The sequence below is a fragment of the Balaenoptera acutorostrata genome, chromosome 6, assembly GCF_949987535.1.
Source record: "Balaenoptera acutorostrata chromosome 6, mBalAcu1.1, whole genome shotgun sequence".
Lineage (NCBI taxonomy): Eukaryota > Metazoa > Chordata > Mammalia > Artiodactyla > Balaenopteridae > Balaenoptera > Balaenoptera acutorostrata.
The window spans coordinates 65,698,842-65,724,297 of NC_080069.1; the positions used below are offsets into that span (position 1 = coordinate 65,698,842).

Genomic DNA, 25,456 nt, shown 5'->3' on the forward strand with positions numbered 1-25,456 from the left:
ACGCAATGTACTTGTCTCTTCCTTCCCTTTTTCACTCAACAGTATACCATGAAGATTACTCCATAGCAGTATATAGAGATATCCCTCATTCCTTTCACAGTTACATAGCTCTCCATTACATGGACACACCGTAATTTATTCTACCAGTCTGCTACTGATGGACATTCGAGTTGTTTCAAGTAGTTTGCTATTACAAATAGTCTTACAATGAATAACTTTGTGTATGTACCGTTAGATATTTCTGCCAGTGTACTTTTGGGATAGAGTTCTAGAATTGGGATTTCTGGGTCAGTTTGGCTAGATGTTGTCAAATTTTCCTGAATAGTAGTTGTAACATTTTGCATTCCCCCCAGCAATGTAACAGAGACCATCTCTCTACAAAGCAAATCTTCACAAAGTTCCACCAACATCATATGGTGTCAAACTTTTGAATTTTTGTCCATCTAATAGCTTTAGTATATATTCCTTATTATGAGCAAGATTCAAACATCTTTACATATGGTAAAGAGCCATTTGCATTTCTTTTTCTGTGAACTGTTTATTTCTCTAACCCATTTTTCTGTAGGATTTTTTTTTCTAATTTTAGGAGCTCTTTATATTTTAGGAAAATATAATCTATTTACTGACACCTCCAAAATTAATATCCCCAGCACTGACTTCTACATGAAACTCAAGATTGCTGTGTCCAACTCTCTACTCCACATCTTCACATGGTTATCTATTATGCATCTGAAATTTAACAAGTTCAAGATGGAAATCCTGATTTCTCACCACATGCTAAATCTTCTCTCTAGTCTTCCCCCACTCAGTAAAGCAGCTCCATCATTCTAGGTTTTTCAGGCCAAGAAGCTTAGAGTCATCCTTGACTGTCCTCATTTTCAGTTGGCACAGTGATTCCATCAACAATCTCGGTTGATTCTACTTTCATAATATATCCCAAATCTTACTACTTCTCTTCAAATCTGTTCAACTCTGATCTGAGCTGTTATCTCACAGCTGGATTATTGCAATAGCCTCCCTGCGGATCTCTTTTGCCTCTCCCTCCCCTATCCCCAGTATGGTCTTCACACACTTGCCAGAGTGTCCCTTTAAAAACACGTAAGATCATGCCCTTCCTCTGCTCACAAGTCTCCAGTGTCCCCCCATCATAAAATCAAAAGTCCTTTGAATGCTCTGTAAAGCTATGTGTCATCTGGTCCACCATCTTCTATCACTCCCTAGCTCCTGCTTCCTTCCCTAGCACTCAGTTTCAGCAACACTGGTCTCTTGTTGTCCTTTGAGCAAACTCATCTTATGCTAGCCACAAGCCTTTTAACCTTTGCCAACCCCTGTAACTGGAATGCTTTTCTCCCAAGGTATCTCCATGGCTCACCCTCTCATTTTCTTTTAATTTGTGCTTGTAATGTTCCACATCCCTAAGTACTTTCATGAAAGCTCCCTGCCCCCCAAAATAATAAGCCTGTACTCTGCTACACTCACTACTCCTCTTTATCATGCTCTTCCCTTCAAGACACTTAGGACCAACTGGCATAATGATTTGTTTATTGTGTTGTTTGCTTCCCCCGCTGGAGGTTAACCATGAGGACATGAACTTTGTCTAGTTCACTGCTGTGTCCGAAGCTTCTGGAATAGTGCCTGGCACAAAGTAGGAACTCTGTAAATTTCTTATACATGAGTGAATGAAGGAATAAAAGAACAGATGAATATAAAGTTATATTTTATTGACTTTGCAATTACATCAGGCAGAAATAACTGCAAACTAGCGTAATGACAAAAACTAAAGCCTATAAGAAAGGTATAAAAATGAATACTTGGTTTTAGGAAAACTGTGGTCAGTGTAACCTTGGTTAATGCAAAGAAAAGAAAAATCTCTTAATGATGCTTTGTTTTATAGAATTCTATGGAAGGATGTTTTATACAGAATCTAAATTTTGGAATACCTTTATAGATTTTTTTGTACCATAATCATCATCATCATCATTATTATTTTTATTATCATTATTAGAAGTAACTGAGCATGAATCCTGAGCAATGTATCACTAAGTACTTAGAATTAAACACACATGATCCCCACTCATCAAGAGAAGGGAGATCAGTGTACAGTTCAATATGAACTGGTAAAGAACCTAGTTGATATTTACAGTATTATGTGATTACATGAGAGGCACTGGTTTCAGTTGTCTGAATTAGACATGTTTACTTAGTGTTCTAACATGAATATGAAACTTGATTGGAATTCATTTGGAAACAACAAGAATTCTTCCTACCTGCTGTTTCTTAGTTAAGAGAAGATTCAAATTCAATTCAAGAAGATACTCTTTTTTTCTTTAATAAGTGATTTATAATTTCACTGGTTCTAATTTACTGTAAGCAAAGCATCAGATTAGTAATGTGTTTAATATGAGTTATTAAGTTCCCATTAGACTAAATTACCACCCCTAGAGATCTGCAAAGCTACTCTGAATTAATTTGCATTCTGTAATAGCCACACACTGCACCTTTTATTAAATGCCACAGATACTTTAGGGTGTATATCCTAACATGCTCCTCCAAGAACAATAAGTCATCTTATGAACGCTGAAATTCCTAGTTCTGTATATTGTTTTATAATAATAATGGTTCTTGAAGATTTTTTTGGTTCTTCATATATGTGAATATATACATGTATGTATATATATATATATATATAGGCACAGTTTCCAGGTAATCCATGTCCAAATCCATGTTCACAAAGCTGCAACAGGGCCAAAACTACATTGACTATTTACGCTTTTTCCAACTTTTCAAAGCCATCAATTTAGAACCGCCTTCTAATTGGCTGATTTAATATTTGATTGCAATATCTTGCATAAATATGTACAATCTAAACAATTCATCTGTACATTTTATCAAAATTGAGCCAGATCTATGTAGGGTGTACCTACTCTATAGCTGAAATAAAGGGGTTTGTGAGTATTGCCTACAGAACTTGAGTTCCCAATAATGCTTAGAAGTGAGGAAACTATTTTTTTTTAAATTTTATTTACTTATTATTTTTTTTGGCTGCATTGGTTCTTCTTTACTGTGTGCGGGCTTTTCTCTAGCTGCAGCGAACAGGGACTACTCTTCGTTGCGGTGCGCGGGCTTCTCATTGCGGTGGCTTCTCTTGTTGCAGAGCACAGGCTCTAGGCGCGTGGGCTTTAGTAGTTGTGGTGCACGGGCTCAGTAGTTGTGGCTCACGGGCTCTAGAGCACAGGCTCAGCAGTTGTGGCGCATGGGCTTAGTTGCTCCATGGCAAGTGGGATCTTCCCGGACCAGGGATCAAACCCGTGTCCCCTGCATTGGCAGGCGGATTCTTAACCACTACACCACCAGGGAATCCTGGAAACTTTCTAAAGTGTCTAAACTAGGCTTTGTCCAAACATAAATGGATTAAACTAGCTGACAAAGTTTTAATAGCATATTAGCACTATCAATAAATTTATGAATTTGATTTTGTGATGATAATTAAGAGAACTCCAAAGAAGGAGGAAAAAATATAGCAACTGTTTATAGAGAGACATGCTTGCAGTGAAAAATGTGGTCACTGGAAGCATCCGGCATATTAACTAATGAAACAGGGCCTGTGCATATTTACTAACCACGTTTCTGCAAAGCAGATTTACCAACTCAATTCCCCAAAGCTAAAGAGGGTATCAGGCTGTATTAGAAATCAGAGGTCCCAGTTCTTGAACTCACATGATGAACTCACATCTGTTCCCTGGTGTACAGCATTAATTTTAGCAGTAATGTAACCAGTATTAGTCTGAGTTGACCTAGAAAGGCACTGGATCGCTCAGGGCAAAATTCTCAGTTTTCCCAATTTAATCTGCTCCCCAAATCAGAGACATATCGTCCCTGTCTTTATCCACACTGTAAAGACGAAGAGTTTACTGAACAGAGAAAGCCAGGTTCTATAGCTTCATTTTCTTCTTTTTCCAATCCCTCTTTTTACTCTACTGCCAAATTAATCTTTCTAGAGCACTTCTCTGAAACAGTCATTTTCTTCTATATAAAAACTGAAGGACCTTCTTCTGTGTTTTAAAGCATAATTTGTTTGAGTTTGTAAAAACATGTGCTTGATACATCAGAAACTAAAAAAAAAAAAAAAAAAAAGCATGCAAAGAAGATAGTGTAAATTACCTGTAATCCAATTTGGATACTTTGGGGGATATGACTGTGGCAGAGATGGAGAGAATGGATTAAAGGGAGGAAAGTTTGAGGATAGGAAAAATGGCTGAAAGGCTTTTGTATTAACTCAGGAAAGATGGAATAAGAACCTTACTGTAACAGTGAGATCGAGAGGAGGGTTAAAATGATATTTAAGAGACTGAATTAATGACTTATAGAGGGATAGGAAGAAATAATTTCAAGTTTTCTAGTTTGAGAGAATTGATAGATGGTAATGACGTGAAAAACAGAGAGACACTGAAATTCCTGTGGGAGGTATGGTAAAGCATAATGGAAAATGCATGGGTTTCAGTGGATCAGGTTTTAGAATAGACTCACATCCAAGTTCTACCATATACCAGCTGTGTGACCTTGAGTGCATGACCGAGCCTTTCTAAGTTTCAGATAAAAGAGAAAAAAAATCTGATTTTTCAGAAGTCTTTGAAGTTTAAACTGGATGAAATACCTAAAGTGCCCAGGCAGTACCTAGCACATAGTATGTTCTCAGTAGTTCAGAGCTGTTAGTATGATTGTTGTTTCTAGATTGAGATGGCAGGTAGGCAGCTGGAAACAGATGTCTAGGTCTCAAGAGGAGGATGAAGATGGGAGATGTGAAGAAACATCAAAATTTAAGGGGCACATGAAAGAAGAGTCAGAAAAGGACTCAATTAAATAGAGGTAAGAAAGCCAGTCTTCAAAGGTCAAGACCAGAGGGGCCATAAAGTCCCTGTGTGTGCAGTTGTGCTCTGTGCTAACTGAACCTGTCTTTCTGCGAAGGTCATGATATGGGCTGCAGTTCAGATGATGACTTTTTCGGAGCATATTGCCTCTATACACATGTCAGTCATGCTGCTACTTCATACCTGTAAGACTGAAGTCTCAAGGCAACAGCTAATGATATACCAGTCTTTCCTCCCCAGTTAGACAGGATTCTGATAAAAGAGGAGACTTGATCAAACTTGGATCTGATATAATGTGGCTTCCTCAAAGTCTGGATTTAGTAACTTGTGATAGTTTTCTTTGGGGAATTTTGTGTTAAGAAAAATTTTCATCTTGGTTTAACAGTAGTAGAAGACTGAAAAACAGCTATTAGGGATAGCTTTAATCTCTTCTACCCAATACTAAAGATGTCCAGAAGAAAATGTAAAGCTTTTAAATACATAAGGGTGTTAAAGGGAAGTATATAATTAATGTCTAACCAGCTTACATCAAACCTTGTCAATAATCTGTAGAAATGGAAGAGAGCAATGGATCAAACAATAAGATCCATGTTGCAATAGAGTACAAATTCAGTAGAGTGAAGAGATTCCACCAATGTTAATTACTCTTGCTGGAAAACTGGGATTTCTGAGCCCTGGTCTCTCTGCTAGCATGTTCCCAATATCTGCATGTCCTTCTGCAGCACACTATCTGAAGTTCATCCAGATGCCATCACTACCATGAGGCCTTTTCTCACCTTCCAATTAAAAATGAGCACCTCTTGCACCAGAATCCACCAAAAATTTGTGTACATCTCTCATAGTGCATTCAACACATTCTGCTTCTTTTTATAAGTATTTCATACTCAACAAAGTCCTTGAAGGTAGACTGTTCCTCATTATCGTCTTTTTGCTCTGTGCCATAGCTCTGACCTGTGTTTTCTACAAGTCGATGTTGAGTAAAAATTTGGTGACTATCCTTAAAATAATTTAAGAACTGTGCTATGATTATCACCTCAAAATTAATCCAAATAATCAGTTTATTTAAATTAAATTAGTCAGAATTATTTTGTATAGTATTTTGCTGTCAATAGAGCATTATTTTCACCTTTTAAATGCATTGTTAACATCATGACATTTTTAAATTGTTTTTATTGAAAAGATTTTTTTTATAAGTCTCTTAGAGAAGTTTGACATCTGGGCCTAATCATAATCCTATAGTAACAAATCAATGCTTTTTTTGTTTTTTTTTTTTAAATCACAAAGCCTCCAGTATTGTACTCTATTCACCACTGGGTTTTCTATCCTATTGCCTTACTACTTAAAGACACACTAGTTAATATTTGCATTATTCTTAAGATGACTGAGCAAAATATACTTAGAATCAGCAGAACTATTGATTTTGAAGTTTGCTGTGCTCACCTTTACCAAATATAAGTTGTCTAGACAAACATATTCCATGCTTTTCTTCACTATGATAAAAATAGGAAGGACCTTGACACCAAATGCTAACACAAGAGTTTCTTTCCATTTCCTATTTTCCTGTTTCCTTCCACTCAGCTCAGCATTGCTTTTTAATGCTCCCTATTTTCAGCATTTATTTTAGTTTTCCTCTTGCTTCTGACATATGTGTGGTAGAATATGACAATTTTATATGTTGTTTACAAAAAGAGAAGAATGCTTTCTTGAAGATGTCACTGTTTGTAGTTAAATAAGCCACTTTTCATGATAAGAATTTTCTTATATTATTCAGAGGTTTCTATTCTTTTTCCCTTATGTCTTGATAATAGTCCTGCTATTCTAACCCTTCAGTGAAACCATGTTTAGTACATATTTTGAGATATTTGCAGCAAATACTGTTCTTCATGTAAGAGGAGATTAGCTTTTTAATAATAGCTTCTTTTGAATTAGGAAAGAATTTCTACAATAGAGAAGGAAACCACATGGGGGAATGTAATCGATGATGGTTTTATGCAGACATTAATAATTTCTTTGTTCTGAAGCTTTTTGCAGTTTTTGGTTAGAAGGGTAAGGGAACTGCCACCACTATCCAGCCATTATTTTATTCACTGCAAAAGCATTAGTGATTATCCAGGGTATATACTGATACCTTTTAAAGAATCAATTTTTAGCAGACCTCTACCAAATAGGAATATCTTTCATAAAGATTCACAATCGCTTTGCACAGTGGTATAATGAAGAAAAAAAAAAACAAATGAGATCTGTAACCAGACAGTCTTGGTTGGAATCCTGTGTACCTTAGACAAATCATTTCACTAACTTTGCCTTTGGTTCCCTTATTTGTAAAGTGAGGGGACTGTAAAGTTAAATAAGATTACATACGTAAAATATCAACTAGTGCTTAACCCATAAATGGATCTAACAAGTATAGACTGTCTTCATTCTCAGAGATTTAATACCTGCTTGATCCAGATAAAGAGAAGAGAGAGTGCTCATTTTGGAAACGTAAGGAGAAACTACCAATAAAGTGGATTATATTCATACTAGATTAAGTGCTAAGGAAATACTTTGTTTTATGTAACAAGAAGTCCAGAGATCAGAAAGACTCCCCGTGTAGGATATCATGGTTTCTGCTCAAATTCACAGTGATTCCTCCCTTCTATCCTCCTCCTCACCTCGGCTTTTTTGCCAGGTTTCCTCCCTCCTAGTCCCAAGATAGCTGCCAGATAGAACAGGACCACTCATTTCCTTGCTCACACACAGTGATGGTCAAAACTGTTCCTCAACCATGGCCTGTTAAACTGCCCCTTTGATCTAATTAGGTCATCAGATCTTGTGCCGGCCCCTGGACCCATAACAACCTCGTGTAGGTAAATAGGTATTGCCAATTTTCAGTCAGAAGTTCAAAGACTTGCTAGACCACACTGCAAAAAGGAGGAGAGCTGGAATCAGAATGCAAGTTTCTAATGCCAAGTCCAGTTACCACAGCAGGGCCATTCAGGTTTATCACTAGGATTAGAAATACATACATACATACCTATAAATGTAGTGTGTGTATATAAACTACTTTAGTATCTGTTTTCATAAAATTATTTTTGAGACCTTATGTTACATTTTAAATTATTTTACCTTAAGAAGTTGACCTGGGCTTCCCTGGTGGCGCAGTGGTTGAGAATCTGCCTGCCAATGCAGGGGACACGGGTTCGAGCCCTGGTCTGGGAAGATCCCACATGCCGCGGAGCGATTAGGCCCGTGACCCACAATTGCTGAGCCTGCGCGTCTGGAGCCTGTGCTTCGCAACAAGAGAGGCCGCGGTAGTGAGAGGCCCGCGCACCGCGATGAAGAGTGGCCCCCGCTTGCCGCAACTAGAGAAAGCCCTCGCACAGAAACGAAGACCCAACACAGCCATAAATAAATAAATAAATAATTAAAAAAAAAAAAAAAAAAAAAAAGAATCCGCCTGCCGGGGCTTCCCTGGTGGCGCAGTGGTTGAGAGTCTGCCTGCCAATGCAGGGGACACAGGTTCAAGCCCTGGTCTGGGAAGATCCCACATGCCGCGGAGCAACTAGGCCCGTGAGCCACAATTACTGAGCCTGCACGTCTGGAGCCTGTGCTCCGCCACAAGAGAGGCCGTGATAGTGAAAAGCCCGCGCACCGTGATGAAGAGTGGCCCCCACTTGCCGCAACTAGAGAAAGCCCTCGCACAGAAACGAAGACCCAACACAGCCATAAATAAATAAATGAAAATAAATAAATAATTAAAAAAAAAAAGAATCAGCCTGCCAATGCAGGGGACACGGGTTCGAGCCCTGGTCCAGGAAGATCCCACATGCCGTGGAGCAACTACGCCCATGTGCCACAACTACCGAGCCTGCGCTCTAGAGCCTGCAAGCCACAACTACTGAGCCCATATGCCCCAACTACTGAAGGCCGCGCGCCTAGAACCCGTGCTCCGCAACAAGAGAAGCTACCGCAATGAGAAGCCCGCGCACCACAATGAATAGCAGCCCCTGCTCACTGCAACTAGAGAAAGCAGAGCATAGCAATGAAGAACCAAAGCAGCCAGAAATAAATACAATAAATAAATTTATTTTAAAAAAAAAAGTAGTTGACCTGCATAGTTTAAATGTTTGGGAATTCTTTAGTCTTGGCATATTTCTGAAATATTTTTTTTTCAAATGCCATTTAACTCGTTTACATTCACCTTTCCTAGTTTTGTACTAGGTCCCTGAATAAGGGAATGTGCTTAAAGGTCTTCCTTGTTTTCTAAAGTCAATTCCTATCCCAGCAGTAATACGTGCACAACACCCAGAATCCTTCCTTGAGGGATAAGCTTAGTTTTATGTATACTGCAAAGTACTCTAGATACAACAGCCAACCATCCCCTCTGCTTTGTCTTCTTACCTAGAAGGATGAGATTGTGTTTCCTTTTGCACTCATTGTCAGTGAAGCCCTTCAAGTCTTAGCCAACTTTCAATCTGTACCTTCTAGATAACACTTGATCTGCTGTCCAATGGATATCTTTGGTGTTATATACATAATTAATCATAAGTTGTGTCCTCCTTCTGTGACTGAGAAGTTCTCTAAAAAACACCCAAGCTATGATGAATTTGGAAGCCAGAGGCCTCACCTTAGAATCAAAGGCAGACCTCACATAATGGAATTCAGGTAGGGACCAATTAAGGAGTTCGCTCCACTACCGCCAGTCTTTTGAAGCTATACTGTATAGCCATCTATCCAGAGGGGAAAATCAGATGCTTTCCATTAAGACAAGACACTGCTTCTAGACACCCTCAGCCAGTGGAATAATAATAAGGTTTCTGTCCAGTTCATTTTTATTTTAGAACATGTAGGAATTTAAGTTTAGGTTAAAACTAACTCCATATGTTTGCATTTGGGCCCATTTCCCTCAGTAACACTATCCCATTGAAATATAAAATGTTAGGCATTCCAACCTGAGTTACTAAAAATATTTATGGAGAAGATATTACCTAAAATTCACAAGACTGACTTTATTCAGAGCAAGAGAAAACTAACGTGGTATGCTTCCACATCTCATGTGTCTACCAGCAGCTTTGTTTATCCTAAAACATCCTTAACTTCTAAGTGGTTTCATGTTTACTGAATGGATAAAGGAAAAATCAAAAGAAAAAAATGATTTAAACCTATCTGACAAAGGGCTACAAACTCCCCACAGGAGAGCTAATTTCCAGTGAAATTTTAATTGGATACTTAGGGTAGAGTAGAAGAATGAACAAAATTTACATTTTAAGTTTGCTTCCATTTTATGATGCATGTTTTCAACCCAGTTAATTGCAAGTGTATTTATAGCCCCAAAATCACCCACTGGAAACTATGGAAGATTAAAGAAATACAAAGCCACAGATCTAAGTGAAATTAAAATAATAACTGAACTCAAGTAAATATAAGAAAAACAAGATTTATAACTAAAAATATGAGCCAAACTATATGCATGCTTTTACTCCCTTGTAGAAAGTCAGAATTCCTAGCAGTCTTCCTGTGTTCTTTCACTGCTCAACACCCAGTCAAAATTATTCTTTTCCTAGATTAGTCCTTGCCTGAGTTTTAAGAGATATCAGTGTCAGAAATCTTGATGCTGTGTAATCTCCTTGTCTGACAAAAGGGTGAGCCAATTTTTTCCTGAGGTAATTTTTCCATAGCCGGGACTGGGGCTATAAAAAAGAAGAGCCATAACAATTAGATACACAGAAAAAGAACATTCTTTCTTTCAGTAACCATTTAACATGAAAGGAGCGGTGACCAGGAAAAGGAAGTAAAAGTAGAATGAAAGACTCGTGCAACAGGGTAGAAAAATAATGACATGTGGAGGCAAGAGAGATGACACATGGGTGTGCCATCAGTCCAGCCGGTGACCTCCAGGAACACACCTGTAGCTGAAGGGCTGGACTTATTGCTTGTTGCAGCCTGGGAGACCGTATACCATGGAGAGTTACAGGGAACTTCAGTAAGAGGGTGATAGGATTTTGGCTTGTGTTAAATGCCTTTGAGGAGAGTGTAAGGAAATGGGGCTTCGCTCTTCATGAAATGCTGCCAGTAACTCTACAACTGGGTATCTTAATCTTACCTAGAAGGAGGAAAGACCAAACAAAGTCTATTACTGGAAAAGAAGCAACAGTCCAGTCACTCATATGAGCCAGGATGAGGGATGTTTGATCATTTTTTACTTTTCACAATGTTCATGTTTTTATCTATTTTCAGACATGATAATGGAGTGGCCTTGTTTTTGTCTAGCTCCACCATGGCCACAGAGTGAAACCGTCTGATGTTGTTGTGCTCTGAAAATATTTATGTTCGACAGGAGAATTCTGAGACTTAGCTGTGAGGACCAGGCGGACCCCAAGGCCTGAATGATGGGAGCAGGCTGGCTCCTAGATATGAGGCGTTGGTTTGCTCTTTCCTAGGAGGAAGCATACGAAGATCAGAGTAAGAAAAAGTGCTAATAAATATAGTTAATATTTTTTTATTGAACACATATTACACGTCAGGCACGATGCTAAGTGCTTCATGTGCGTGATTTAATATTCACAACCGTCCAATGAATTAAGTCCTATTTTAGTACACATGTTTGCCAGTAAAGAAAATAGGGCTTAGAGAAATAAATATACTTACTTAAGATGGTACCACCTTTAAAAAGTTGGGGTTAGAATCCTAGACCTGACTTTAGAGCCAATGTGCTTAATCACTGCTTTACAGAAGAAAGTGGATAAGAACACAGCATTGGTGTATTGAGAGATAAGCTTCTCCATTAAACTATAGGGCACATGAGGGCAGAGATATTACATTTTTCATTTTTGAATTTTCTAGTTCAACCAGTGACTTGCCTACAGTGGTGCTTAATAAATATTGAATGATCGGTTAGATGGGTGATGGATGGAATCAAAAGTTCACACTTGATCAGGGTCATGACTGTTTGATATAATTTCACTCTGTGTCCCAGGCAGTAGGAAGAAACCTTAAACTGTTAGTGGTAGCAATTATTCAGCTTTCTGATTGCATGTGATTTTTACCATACAATGCCATGCAGATATTCTTTTTTTTTTTTTTTTTTTTTTTATCAAGGGGAGGTAGAAAGGAACTTGATTAGATACCAAGGGTGGGGGAATTCTTTTTTTTTTTAGACACCAATTGTACTTGAACATTTGTTATTTTATTTTATTTTATTTTTAATTAATTAATTTATTTTTGGCTGTGTTGGATCTTCGTTTCTGTGCGAGGGCTTTCTTTAGTTGCGGCAAGCGGGGGCCACTCTTCATCGCGGTGCGCGGGCCTCTCACTATCGCGGCCTCTCTTTTTGCGGAGCACAGGCTCCAGACGCGCAGGCTCAGTAGTTGTGGCTCACGGACCTAGTTGCTCCGCGGCATGTGGGATCTTCCCAGACCAGGACTCGAACCCGTGTCCCTGCATTAGCAGGCAGATTCTCAACCACTGCGCCACCAGGGAAGCCCCATGCAGATATTCTTAAAGGTAGACCATTATCTTATTTTCCACATGAGAATGTGAAGGTTCAGGTATGTTAAATCCTCACCCAAAATCTCAGAGCTGCCAAGTGGCTAAACATGGGCTGGACTCCTGGCCTCCCCAACTTTCAGTCCCATGGACTATCCTACAAACTGTAGAACATTTTTCCTTATAATTTCCCAAAATAATTTAGGTACAGGATGGAATTTCAGATTGCATAAAATGTTTTTCTCAAAATTTCTAAACATCAGCATTTATGAAACATTTCTACTTAATTAGTCATGATGAATGTATGACCTGCCCACAATTCTGTTTCCAGCACTATGTTTTAGGTAATTGTTCTCTCTTGCCCTTGACAGCCTATAGCTCTTTCAGTTCCTCAGCACTGTGAAAAATCTATAGTCCGTGTAAAAAAATTATCTTTGTGTGCACACATTTTTTTTTGCATTTAAATAATGTTTATGATTAAGGAAAACTGCTAATATCTGGCTAAAAGCAACAATGCTACAGACTCTTTGAAGGAGGTGAATGCTCCATTCAGATGAAAGATCTTAAGCTGTGTGATGAATTGAGGAAAAAAAAAAAAAACACAATATTTTAATAAAAAACCTGAAGACCGCAAAAGTTCATATTATATCAACTCGCTGAGAAACATACTGAAACAGAGGCTGCCATAGTTCTTGTGTAATCTCCTAGAAATATGTCTTCCTGTTGGCCTGGTAGGAATAGGCCTTCCTGTAGACCTGTAGTTAGGTTGAATTTGATAGTTTATTGATAATGGACACTGAGCTCCAATCACCCAAAGATCTTCCATTTTCAAAGGATCATCTTCGCATTCCACACACAGAATATTCTGATTCATTTTGCAAAACCAAACTTTAAACTGAATGTCTTTGTGAATTACTTGAGTAGCATTGTGAAATTGAGCTTCAGTGTGAATTATCTTTCTTTATCTCAGACTTTGGGTAAAGTTTTCATAGCTTTGAGTGCTGTCACAATGACAGCCTAATGATTTGTTTATTTGAAAAGTCTCTCTCTGTGTGTGTGTGTGTGTGTGTGTGTGTGTGTATATAAACATACACATATATATACACATATATACACCTATATGCACACATACACATATACAAATACATAGATAATATATATAAATATGTAGTATAACTGTGATACATAGAGTTCATTGTGTTAGATTGGTCCTTGATAATATTATTGATTTATTTATATCTTTCATATCTTTCATTTGGTGGAATGAGAAAACTAAAGCTAAAAAAGTTTCACTAATTTACTGAAGATACCTATTTGATAAGCTACAGAACTCATACTAGAACCCAAGTTTTTAGATGCTCAGTGAAGGATTTTGTTCCCTATCCCCCTCAATAATATATAATATATGTATAATATTTAGAAATGCTACATAAATGCTTCTAGGACCACTGTCTCACTAAGGCTCTGGATCCTAGAACCCTACTTCAATAAATAAAATCAAACCCATATAAGTCAGTTGACAAGCTGCCCACTTCTCGTTTGTCTTTACACATTTCTCTTGTCGATCCCTTCTTGATAGAGCAACATTTAAATGTTTATACAGCTTTACAAAACCAGAAGAGATTACGTATTATGTTGCTCCCCTTTTAAACTAGACTTCAAATAACATAATTATCATTTTCATGTGGTACTTTTTCCTCTGGATATGATTTTTAAAGATTGTATCTGACCTTGAATAAAGCAATATTCATTATCTCTACATATTACTACAATTATCAGTCATATTTATCAGGCTGTGGATTTTAATTTAGCATAATTTAGCAAAAAGAAAAACATAAAAACATGAGCTGGTCACTCACTATTATATATTTACATCTGACGAACTATTTGTCTATGGAATTTCATAGTCAGGTCATATGCCTTTAAATAGACAGGCAAAACAGAGGAATAGAACATTCTGTTGACAGGTAAATGTGAATCAATCCGGTTTCTTTCAAAGGAAAATAATCAAGCTCTTTTCAAATAATGTAAAATGCAAAATGATTGCCTGTTGGAGGGGGTGGGGAAGCCTAGGAGCTTCTCTTCTCAGAGAAATGATTGCCGTATTCTAGCTGGAGGAACATATGCTACAGCTTATCTTGTGATTTCTCTGCAGTCTCTGATATTTATTAACAGTTGATTTTCTGTCATTGCTCTTCTTCCTCCTCTTTCCGCCTACAGTGTAAATTAGTTTCCCCAAATGTACATCTCGCCTTCATTTTCTTATCAGTCTTGTAAAAAGGGTGATTATTTCATTATTGGTTTTGAAGAGTCTTTCATATTAAGTGGTGCAGCTCTGGTTTCAGGCAGACATTTAACAGACTCTTATTTGTTTCATTCTTTGTCTCATCATCTTAATCAAAGCCCCCTGAGACCGAGTCTTTTCTAGTAACAAACAAGAATAAAAGGAAATTATAAATTGTTGCTTCCGTGGAAAATGCAGTATTCATCAGGAATGCCTGGTGGGATTGAAACAGGGTAGACTTCAAACATGTGAAAACAATTGTACTCACCTATGAAAAACCTTTTAATAGCTAGTATACCTGTCTTCCAAGTCTCTTGTTAGCTTAATACCTAAGCAGCGTCCCTCTGTGGGGCTCAAACCTTATTATATTGTCCTAAGGTTGCTAGCAGAAAATTTTTCAGCATAAGAGTTTATTTTTTCGTATGAGACTTGCTGTCTTGCTTTCTCCCACATACTTTGTAATTTTTTTCTTACAGCTTTTTTTTTTTTCATCTTTGCTATATAGAATTTAACATTAACTCTCTGATTTACTGAACAGACACTGTCCTGGATTCCTGATATTGAACAGCTATGGGAAAACGTGTAGGTGTCATGCCCTCATTTTTTAGAGTCAGATGACTCAAAATAGCCTGAGAGCCCTCATCTCATACTGTCCCTGCACTCTTTTGACCATATTTTGATAAATTTTTCAGAAGCAATACAAGAATTGGGTTAGCTATTTATGTAAAAGTCAGCTTATATTGGGGCTACAGGAAAACGGTCTAATGTAACTCATGCTTCTCCTTAATCTACAAATCAAGTTTTCTGTTATCTGGGAAAATCAAAGAGGTCCAAAATACCTGACTTCTTAGTATCCTAAATACTGATCACTATTACTTAGATTCAGAAATCCTTGTTCATATCTATAAATTTTTGATATCATTAACTGATTCAAATAACTAAAGTATGAATTTGCTTCTTATATGGCTTTGGGTTCCTATATCCACCGATGGGGTATAACTATATTACAATGCTTCAATAAATAAAGAATTAAAAGAGTACCTTTAACTTCAGATATAGTCATCATCAGGCATGTCTGACATGAAGTAAATGTGTCTGCTCTATTGTTACAACATATTTACACAGGGAATTATTCGCAAAATGTGTTAGTTATCTCTTGCCGGGTAGCAGATTATCCCAAAACATAGCAGCTTGAAACAGCAAGTTTTCATTATCTCGTAGTTTCCATGAGTTATGAATCAGGTTTGTATAGCTGGATGCCTCTGACTCAGGATCTCTCACAAGATTGCAGTCAAGGCATCAGCCAGGACTGGGGTCATTTCAAGGCCCAAATGGAAGATGATCCACTTCCAAGTATACTAACATGATTTTGGCAAAGCACAGGAGATCCACTTTCAAACTCATTCATTGGCTGTTTACAAACCTTACACACTTCCCTGATATAAACCAGTGACGTTAATCCCTTGCTATGTAGGTTTTTCAATAGGTTTACTCACCACGTGGCAGCTCACTTTCTCCAGACCAAGAGCTCCCAGAAAGAAAAAGTCAGAGGGATGATCAAGAAGGAAGCCACAGTCTTTTAAAAATCTAATTTCATAAGCAACATCCTATCACTTTTGCTTTTTTTTTTTTTTTTTTTGTAGAAACAAATCCTAGGTCTAACTCACATTCAAGGGAGAGGGAATTACACAAGCACACAAATGCCGAGAGATGGAGATCTTCAAGATCCATTTTAGAAGCTGTCTACCGCAGTCCACCCTTTGGCCCCCGATGGCTCATGTCCATCCCACATACAAAGACTCACTTTCTCCCGGAGTCCCCAGTCTCATCTCATTACAATTAAGCCAGGACATGCTAGGTTATACTGCAGTAGCAACTCTAAAATCCTGTTGATTCAAAACAATACAGTTTACTTCTCCATCATCCTACATGTCTATTATGGGTTGGCTAAGGATTGTTTTCCTCACTCAGTCTCCAAGATCACTGAAGCTGGAGGGAGGGAAGAGCAAATTGATGGCTATTAAAGGCTTCTACATGGAAGTGACATGTGTTACTTCTGCTCAAATAACAGAGCCACACTAATTTCAAGGGCATAAGGAACTACATTTCTACCATGTGCCTGAAAAGAAGAGAAATAGAAGTATCAATGAACAGCCCAAAAGACTAACATGATGGGTAAAGTCACGTATTTCACCTCTACCTAAGTACATACCAAAATGATTACGGGCCAAATTTTGATACATTTAACTCATTCTACAAATATTTAACAAGTACTGTTGTACACTAAGTTTTTGCAAAATGCTAAGGCCTAAGCAGAGAAAAAAGCAGTCCCTACGTTCTGGTTCCTCAATATGGTGGGCAAAGAGATAAGTATATAGATAATTTCAGAATAGAAGTCGTTATAAAATGTCATTTAAGACATAGTAAGACGTGTAACTCAGACTTAAAGAGCGAGGAGATCAGAGATCTTAAAGTAGATGAAAGTAAAGAGGAGATCAGAAGGTCTTAAAGTAGATGAACTCTGGTGAGTTCTGATAGATGTGTAGAAATAGGCCACGTAAGGAAAATCAAGAAAGACATTTTTCAGTGTTTCTTTAATAAAGTGAATTTATGATGATCATCTTCTAGGACAAAAGGCCTGGATTCTTCTGCATTTGCATTAACCAGTGCCTTAGCCTGATCAAGTAACTGGGCAACTGTGCACCTATACTTCCTCATCTGTGAAATGAGAAGGTTTAATTAGATGTTGTCCAAGACCTCTTCCAACTATAAAATTCCATGATTGTTTCTGGCTCTAGAGGACATTTTTTAAAGTAGGCTTTATAGGATAATTATAAAATAATTACCTTATAAAGCAATCACTTACTAAAACAGTGCAGTAAACACTGATGGGAAATTCCCATATCAGAAAATAGTGGAATTATCTTCCCATCCCTTCTGAGACACAGTATGTTCAAAACTGATCACAAAAAGAATAAGATGTTGTTCAGGATAGAATGATATAAAGTAGTTCTTCGTAGCAAACTTTTACTCTTATGATATTTTTCATCCTTAATCTACCACTCTAGATAGTTCTAATGATTCTCCTACATAGACTCTTCCTATTTTATGTATTGGATTTGTCTATTTGCCTGTGAAAGGACTCAAGTCCTCCCTCCCCTACACACACAATTTATTATGCACCGAAATTCCGTTGCCAGATTAATTTGCGCCCTCATAATTCTACAGAATACCATGCTTTTCACTTGACTCACCAACACTTCATGGATTCTCCGACTTCAAGGAAAAATCCTTGGCAGTGACATTCAAATCTTCACCACTCACAGCACAATCATTGTTCTCCTACTAGTCAACTAGACTCTGGGTCAGGAGTCTTCCTGCTTCCACCTCAAGCCTTCATTCTCTCTCTCCTCTTTCACTGATCTAACCTAGACATTCAAAGCAAGTACCCCTACCAAGTATTGGCAAAGACGTGATACAACAGGAACACATGTATTTCAGGGGAGTATAATTGCTACATCTACTTTGGAAAACAATTTGGCATTATCTACTGAAGTTGAACATATATGTACCAGATGATCCAGCAATTCCACTCCTCATTATACACAACATGTGTACCAAGAAATATTTACAAGGATGTTTATTGCAGCATTAATTGTAATTGCTCTAAACTAGAAATGACCCAATGTTCAACAACAATAGAATGGATATAGAAAGTGTGGTATATTCAGATGATTTTTGACAAATTGCAACATGAATGAAACCAATGAGCATAACGGTGAATAAAGAAGCCAGACACAAAGCAATATGTAATATATGATTATATTTATATAATGTTCAAGGCAGGTCTAAACTATAGGGTTAGAAATCAAGATAATGTTTGTTTACCTTTGATGAAGAGGGAGAAATGGGATTGGGAGGGAGCATGAGGTTGCTGTAGCCATAGAAATGTTCTATATTTTGACCCGGGTGGTGGTTACCTGGTGTTAGCTTTTGTATGATTCATTCCTTATGCACTTTTCTATAAGTGCACTGTACTTTGAGTTAAAAAAAATAATTTAGAAAGTACTTGGGCTTCCAAAAACTCCTGCGTGTTTTTTTAAAGAGACCATGTGGAAACGCACAGTCAAAAAACCTCTCATTCTTTAGTGATGAGATGCACAATTGTTATCCCAGTTTGTATATCCTGCCATATGTGTTATGAAAATCTTATACTCCAGTAACCTTCTTTATTGTAGAATATTTTTCCTAAGTTTCTATGTTAATTGCAATGTGGTTTAAGGTAGGATTTTTTTGTTCAATTAACAGAGCTCCAAATCACTCAATCTACTAAATATATACAGTAGAAAAGGAACAAAATAAAAAAGATAAGGAGAGGAGGAAGGGGCAAAAATCTGTTACTTAGGGTGTCTGACATGTTTGACAAAACAAAACTTTAAAACATACTCTCTTCCTGATCTAAAACTGATTTTCTATTCTACAGTCTGCATGTGAAAAACAAATTTGATAATTTTGAAGAGTTACCTTTAGGTATTTCAAATTTTATTTTTTTTTCTGGCTGTTTGCTTACCTAGTGTTGCTTATCTAATACAAACTTGAATCCATGAAAAATGGGACTAAAGAAAAACATGTGCAACCGATTCCAAATAAAAGTGAATGAAAACTCCTAATGAAATCTCTTTAATATGTAATTTTAAACTTCTTTAAAGGGTCACAACTACTTGTGCTAATGTAGGAACTGTTTTAAAATGACATGCTATTTTGATAATCAGGATTTTTTTGGTGTTTTAGAATAGAGTTGACAGCAGAAAAGATCTTCATATGAAGTAAACTTTTTAAAAATTTAAATAGAGTTGTAAAAAGCATCACACTAGAGCATATAAATTAAACTCCATCTTTTCTGTTAAAATACCTTTTTAAAGTTTGAAGTATTTTAATTAAAATATGCCTATTACATAAGATAGAGTCATGAGTCATTAATGAAACTTGGAATTTTCACGTTATAACAGAAGGGATGCCATATAGCAAAGATAAAAATTACAGTGGGGAAATCCAAAGTATTTTTTTATGTGTCAGAATGTAAAATAACATGATTTGACTCTACCTCTGTTTAAAAAATAAAAGATGATATTCTTCCAATGTGAAACACACTATAGGAAAGGCTATTTATGAGATGTTTCTTATTTCTGTGTGGGGAACAAAAAACTGGGGTTATGTCCAAAGTAAATGGAAACCTTCAAAAGTTCTTAGAACAATTTCCAGTGCACATCTGTAACTACTAAAAGTATATCAGCCGGGATTATACCTCACCATGGACAGTTCTGCTGTTGAAAGTTATTGACTTTAGCTCTTACAGCTTCCTCAGCTGCAACAATTAGTTAGAACTTTGGCAGAGAGCATAGAGATGAAAGAACCCATGCCTTTGCACCAGTTCTCTTCTTGTGTGTTTCATCCTCTCACCCGTATCAGGCATGTTCTGTGAGCTGGAGAGTGTTCTTACTTGGTGAAATCAACTGCCCAAAATCCATTTTCTGCCACTTAGGGGAATTTATGATCCATCTTATCCTGAGTTTTCAGAAAAGAAACAAAATTGAGACTTAATAATTTGCACTTTGGCCACATGTAGGAAATTCAGTTGACCTAAACGTGAAGCATGACTTAGAAAGAATAGAATGTTTTCTATTCTGGGCTGGTGTTACATACTTTCTGTTGTCTCCTCTACTAGATCAACTGGTGATTAGGTTGATATTTGTAGTCCGAAAGGAAAGGTAGCTTTGGAGTGGTCTGAGAAGAAGAAGAGTTGCATTCATGTCTATAAAATCTCTAAGAAATGGCTTCAGTTGGCAGATCCAATGGTGCATTTGCCTGACCCTCAAGAGACAAGTGCTTTACCAAGGTAAATGATATATTAACATTGATGCGAGTGAATTACAAATTTATTAAAGCTATCATAAAATCTAGCCTAAAGGTGCCATTCAGCAATAATCTAAATGAGTTGCGGAATAGAGCCTGAGGATTTTTACTTCAGGTTAAAAGGCAATGCAGTTGCTTGTGTAGCAGGAAAAGCTTCCTCTTAATTCTTCAGAAAAGAAGCAGGGAGATCTGACCATCTCCTCTATATTTTCCTCACTTAAACAGGGCTGAAAGTAAAGGAAGTATGCGTCTGAAAGTTAGGTTCTGCCAAATAGGACTAAATTTAACCTGTAAGTGGACATAGTAAGGAGACAGATGGGTGAAATTTATGAAGAGCCCTTTGGGAAGTGGCCTCAAACAGGTGGCTTCCCAAAAGGTCAGTTCATATAGTGTTTTTGGCTATAGAAGGAAGGTGAGAAAGAGATGTGTTGGCAATAAGTACATGGTTGCTTGCTGACTAAGGCTTGATATTGCTTGTCAGGTGTGTCTATTTTTGTCTGAACTTCAAAAGCTATTTCATTGTACTATGAGAAGAGCAGAAGGTCTTGGGTTCTGTGATTGGTTATTGTTTTGAAAAAGAAAGAAAATTACCTTTCATTTTCTCTCCATTGGCGCTAAATCCCCAGTGGCGGTTTGAAAGACATTCCAAATCACTGCAACTACAGTAGGGGGTTTTTGAGTCTGTTACTTCTGACTAACATTTTGCAAACGCTCTCACCATTCTACCCAAAACTGCAAATAGAAGCCTACAAAAACAGTTTTGCAAAAATGTTTCAATGTTGTCACTTGCTTTGAACTCCAAAGCAAAATCAGATTCTACCTTTAAGGTTTTTGGCAAAAGGTACTTTGAAGACTGTGCCAAAAGAAGCCTTGCATCCCCCCACGCCCAAAGGGAAAACTGTATTTATAATAATATTTCCTATGAAATCTTCATGGTACATTTTATCATATAAAGTTCAAGGTATTAAAAAATAGAGAGAGATGGTCATCATGTGCCATATACTATGTTCCAGCTGTAACCTAGAACAAAACAAAACCAGTTTCTGTGGGAGTACTATAGTTTATAATCCAATGGGGGAGATCAAACAGATTAAATAATCACAGTCTTTGTAGGCTAAGTGCTGTAATACCCACCATTTTAATCGCTCAAAGAACTAAAATTTATCTATCTGTTGATGAACATTTAGGTTGCTTGCATATCTTGGCAATTGTAAATAATGCTGTTATGAACATTGGGGTGCATATATCTTTTTGAATTATTGTTTTTGTTTCTTTTGGTTATACACTCTTGATTGGAATTGCTGGATGACAGTTACTTCTATTTTTAGTCTTTTGAGAAGCCTCCGTACTGTTTTCCACAGTGGCTGCACCAATTTACATTCCCACCAACAGTGTATGAGTTTGTTTGTTTTTTTTTTTTTTTTGGTGGTACTACATGGCTTGTGGGATCTTGGTTCCCCGACCAGGGATCAAACCTGTGCCCCCCTGCAGTGGAGGGCAGAGTCCTAACCAATGGACCACCAGGGAAGTCCCACTTGTGTTCTTTTTGATGGTAGCCGTTCTCACAGGCGTGAGATGATATCTCATTGTGGTTTTGATTGCATTTCCCTGATGATTATTAATGTTGAGCATCTATTCATGTGTCTGTTGGGTATCTGCATGTCCTCTTTTGGAAAAATGTCTATTCTGGTCTTCTGCCCCCTTTTTTGATCAGGGTTTTGGTTTGTTTGTTTTTGTTTTTTGATGTTGAATTGTATGAGCTGTTTCTATATTTTTGGATATTAACCACTTTTCGGTCATATCATTTGCAAATATTTTCTCCCATTCAGTAGGTTGTCTTTTCATTTTGTCAGTGGTTTCCTTTGATATGCAAAAAGCTTTTAAGTTTAATTACGTCCCATTTGTTTATTTTTGCTTTTATTTCCTTTGCTTTAGGAGAGAGATTAAAAAAAAAAATTTCTGTGATTTATGTCAAAGAGTGTTCTGCCTATGTTTTCCTCTAAATTTTTATAACGTCTCATCTTACATTTACATCTTTAATCCATTTTGAGTTTATTTTTGTATATGGCATTAGAGAATGTTCTAATTTTATTCTTTTACATGTAGCTGTCCAGTTTTCTGAGCACCATTTATTGAAGAGACTGTCTTTTCTCCATTGTATATTCTTGCCTCCTTTGTCATAGATTAATTGACCATAGTGTGTGCGTGTATTTCTGAGCTCTCTATTCAGTTCCATTGATCTGTTTGTGTGCAAGTACCATACTGTTTTGAGGACTATAGCTTTGTAGTATAGTCTGAAGTCAGGGAACATGATTCCTCCAGCTCTGTCTTCTTTCTCAATTTTGTTTTGGCCATTTTGGGTCTTTTGTGTTTCCATATAAAATTTTAAGTTATTTGTTAAGATGTGGTATATATACACACACACACAAACACACACACAATGGACTACTACTCAACCATAAAAAAAAGAAGGAAATTTTGCCATTTGCAACAACAGGGATGGACTTTGAGGGTATTATGCTGAGTGGAATAAGTCAGACAGAGAAAGACAAATACTGCATGATATCACTTTATATGTGAAATCTAAAAACTACAACAAACTAGTGCAGATAGCAAAAAAGAAATAGACTCACAGATGTAGAGAACAAATTAGTGGTTACCAGTGGAGAGAGGAAGTGGGAGAGGGACACTATAGGGGTAGGGGATTAAGAGGTATAAACTATTATGTATAAAATAAGCTACAAGGAGATATTGTACAACACAGGGAATATAGCCAATATTCCATAACAGCTATGAATGGAATATAACCTTTAAAAATTGTGAATCACTACATTGTACACCTGTAACTTATATAACATTGTATATCAACTAAACTTCCATAAAAAAAGAACCAAAGTTTAATTCTCATTTACCTGAAACTCCAGTGCCAGTACATGTTTCTAGTCAGGGCCAGGTGATGGATAGTCGTTTTTGTAACACTCTTAGTATGAACAGACTTTATTAGCTGAGGTGAGGGGTGATCCTGAAAGATGTGACTGAAGGACAAGGCTCTTTCCTTCTTAGGGATCTTTTCTTCTGTAGGTCCTCAGGGATTCTACCTGCAGATAGGACCAAAGAATAAAGGATCATGTATGAGATGTTTTAAGGCCAGGACTGATTGTGGCATGATTTATATCTGGCTGTATTCCCTTGTGAAGAATTCAGTCACATCTCACATCTATCTGAAAGAACGTAGCCCGGCTCTGTAACAAGAGGAAAAGGCAAACAGTTTTCTAAACAACTAGCCAATTTCTGTGACACAAGGTAATGTGATAAGGAAGTACACAGAGCTGTTGGAGCATCTAAAAAATACATTGAAGTGAAACTTGGAGGAAGCACAATGTCAAGGAAGGCTCTCTGCATGAGATGACGACTTCGCTGGGAATTGAAGGAGAAACAAGAGTTGAACATGTGAAAAAGACTTGAGAAGAAGGTTGTCTGGACAGAAGGAAATAATTCTAAAAACAAACAGGAATAATTAGGATATTCTAAATTCTATTAAGGAATTAAGACAAAGTGCTTTTTTACATGTTTCAGAATATGAATTTTGAAAAATTAATAATGAGATTATTTTCCATAAATGTAATTCTGATGAGATTTAGAATTCTTCCATGTGAGTTAGTCCCAGGATCAACAGGGAAGACAAGGATTTGTTTTATCTTGGCTGCTATGGTTTAAGTGATCCCCTTAAGAACTTTGGCATTATCCAGCTCCACAAAGACCAGAGGATGGGAAATTTGAAAGGTATTATGTAATTTCAGGAAGCAACAAACTAAGACATTCGTTAGACTTGATGAAATAGATGTTGTAAGAAGCTAATTTAACCATTTTATGTTAGACATGATAATCCCAATTCAGAATAGTAAGGAATGTTCAATATCCATTGCTTTCCATCATGTGGACAAAAGAACATTCCATATTGAGTTGGTATTTCACTCTTTCAGTTAAAGATCGTATGACATAAAATTGATACCAGCTTCTCATTAACCCTCTTGTTTTTTCTCCTCTCTGTCTCAATCCCCCCTAAAAAAAAGAATGGTGAAAATATTATATGTTGAAGACAACTTAGGTTTTGAAATATTTTTTAAAATAATTTTTATTTCTATTTTTCTAATTAGGTTTTGAACTTCTTGAGGCCAAGGACTGTGTCTGAAAACACATACAGTGGCTAACACAAGGTAAGTCTACAACACATCTTAACTCCTTCTCTTCCTGGGGTCCTAGTGCCTGATAAAATGCCTGATATGTAGTTGGCACTCAACAAATATTGGTTAGGATGGGTGAATGGATGGGTGGATGGATGGATGAAATATTCGAACATTATATTATATTCACTTGATATTCCTCTTATAAAATATACTGAGACTGAGTTGTTTTTTTACTCTGGATGACCAGTTTTTCTTTTATAATAAAAATTGCAACACACTCAAAACAGTGGAACAACTAGGAAAAGATCTGTCAATGACAGATTTATTTTTCAGTTCTGAATTATGGATGGTGTTAGTCATGAGTATGTGAGAAATCTAACCATGGGTTAATGTTTTGATCTGGAGCAGCAGATGCCTATAAGATTTAAATGTTGATTGAATTTAGCTGCTGCCGCCATGAAATTATTAGCCCTTGGCAGTGGTCTCGCCTATATACTTTATTTTGGTTCTTCTGGAGCTACAAAGCTTTATTGTTAATGAGGGAATAAAGTGAGAAAACAAATTAGCAAATAGATTAACAAAATTTTAAATGTCTAATCTCTGTTAAACAACTGCAGGTTATCAGTTTTCACTACCTTCCAACAAAACTTTGCTGTTAACACAGCTTTGTTACCTTGCATATCCTCTCTCTAATGTAAGCATTCATCTATCATAATACTTTTTGAGAAAATTCTCTA

The 25,456-nt window shown here is 37.0% G+C and overlaps 1 long non-coding RNA gene across 1 annotated transcript in view; it reads left to right on the plus strand.

The window, feature by feature from the left end:
* LOC130708446 (uncharacterized) overlaps positions 1–24,750 on the plus strand; it is a 1,343,207-nt gene extending 1,318,457 nt beyond the window's left edge. Inside the window, exon 9 of the long non-coding RNA XR_009008660.1 lies at positions 24,690–24,750. This is a non-coding gene — a long non-coding RNA (uncharacterized LOC130708446). The remainder of the gene's footprint in view (positions 1–24,689) is intronic.
* The last annotated feature ends 706 nt before the right edge of the window (positions 24,751–25,456 follow it).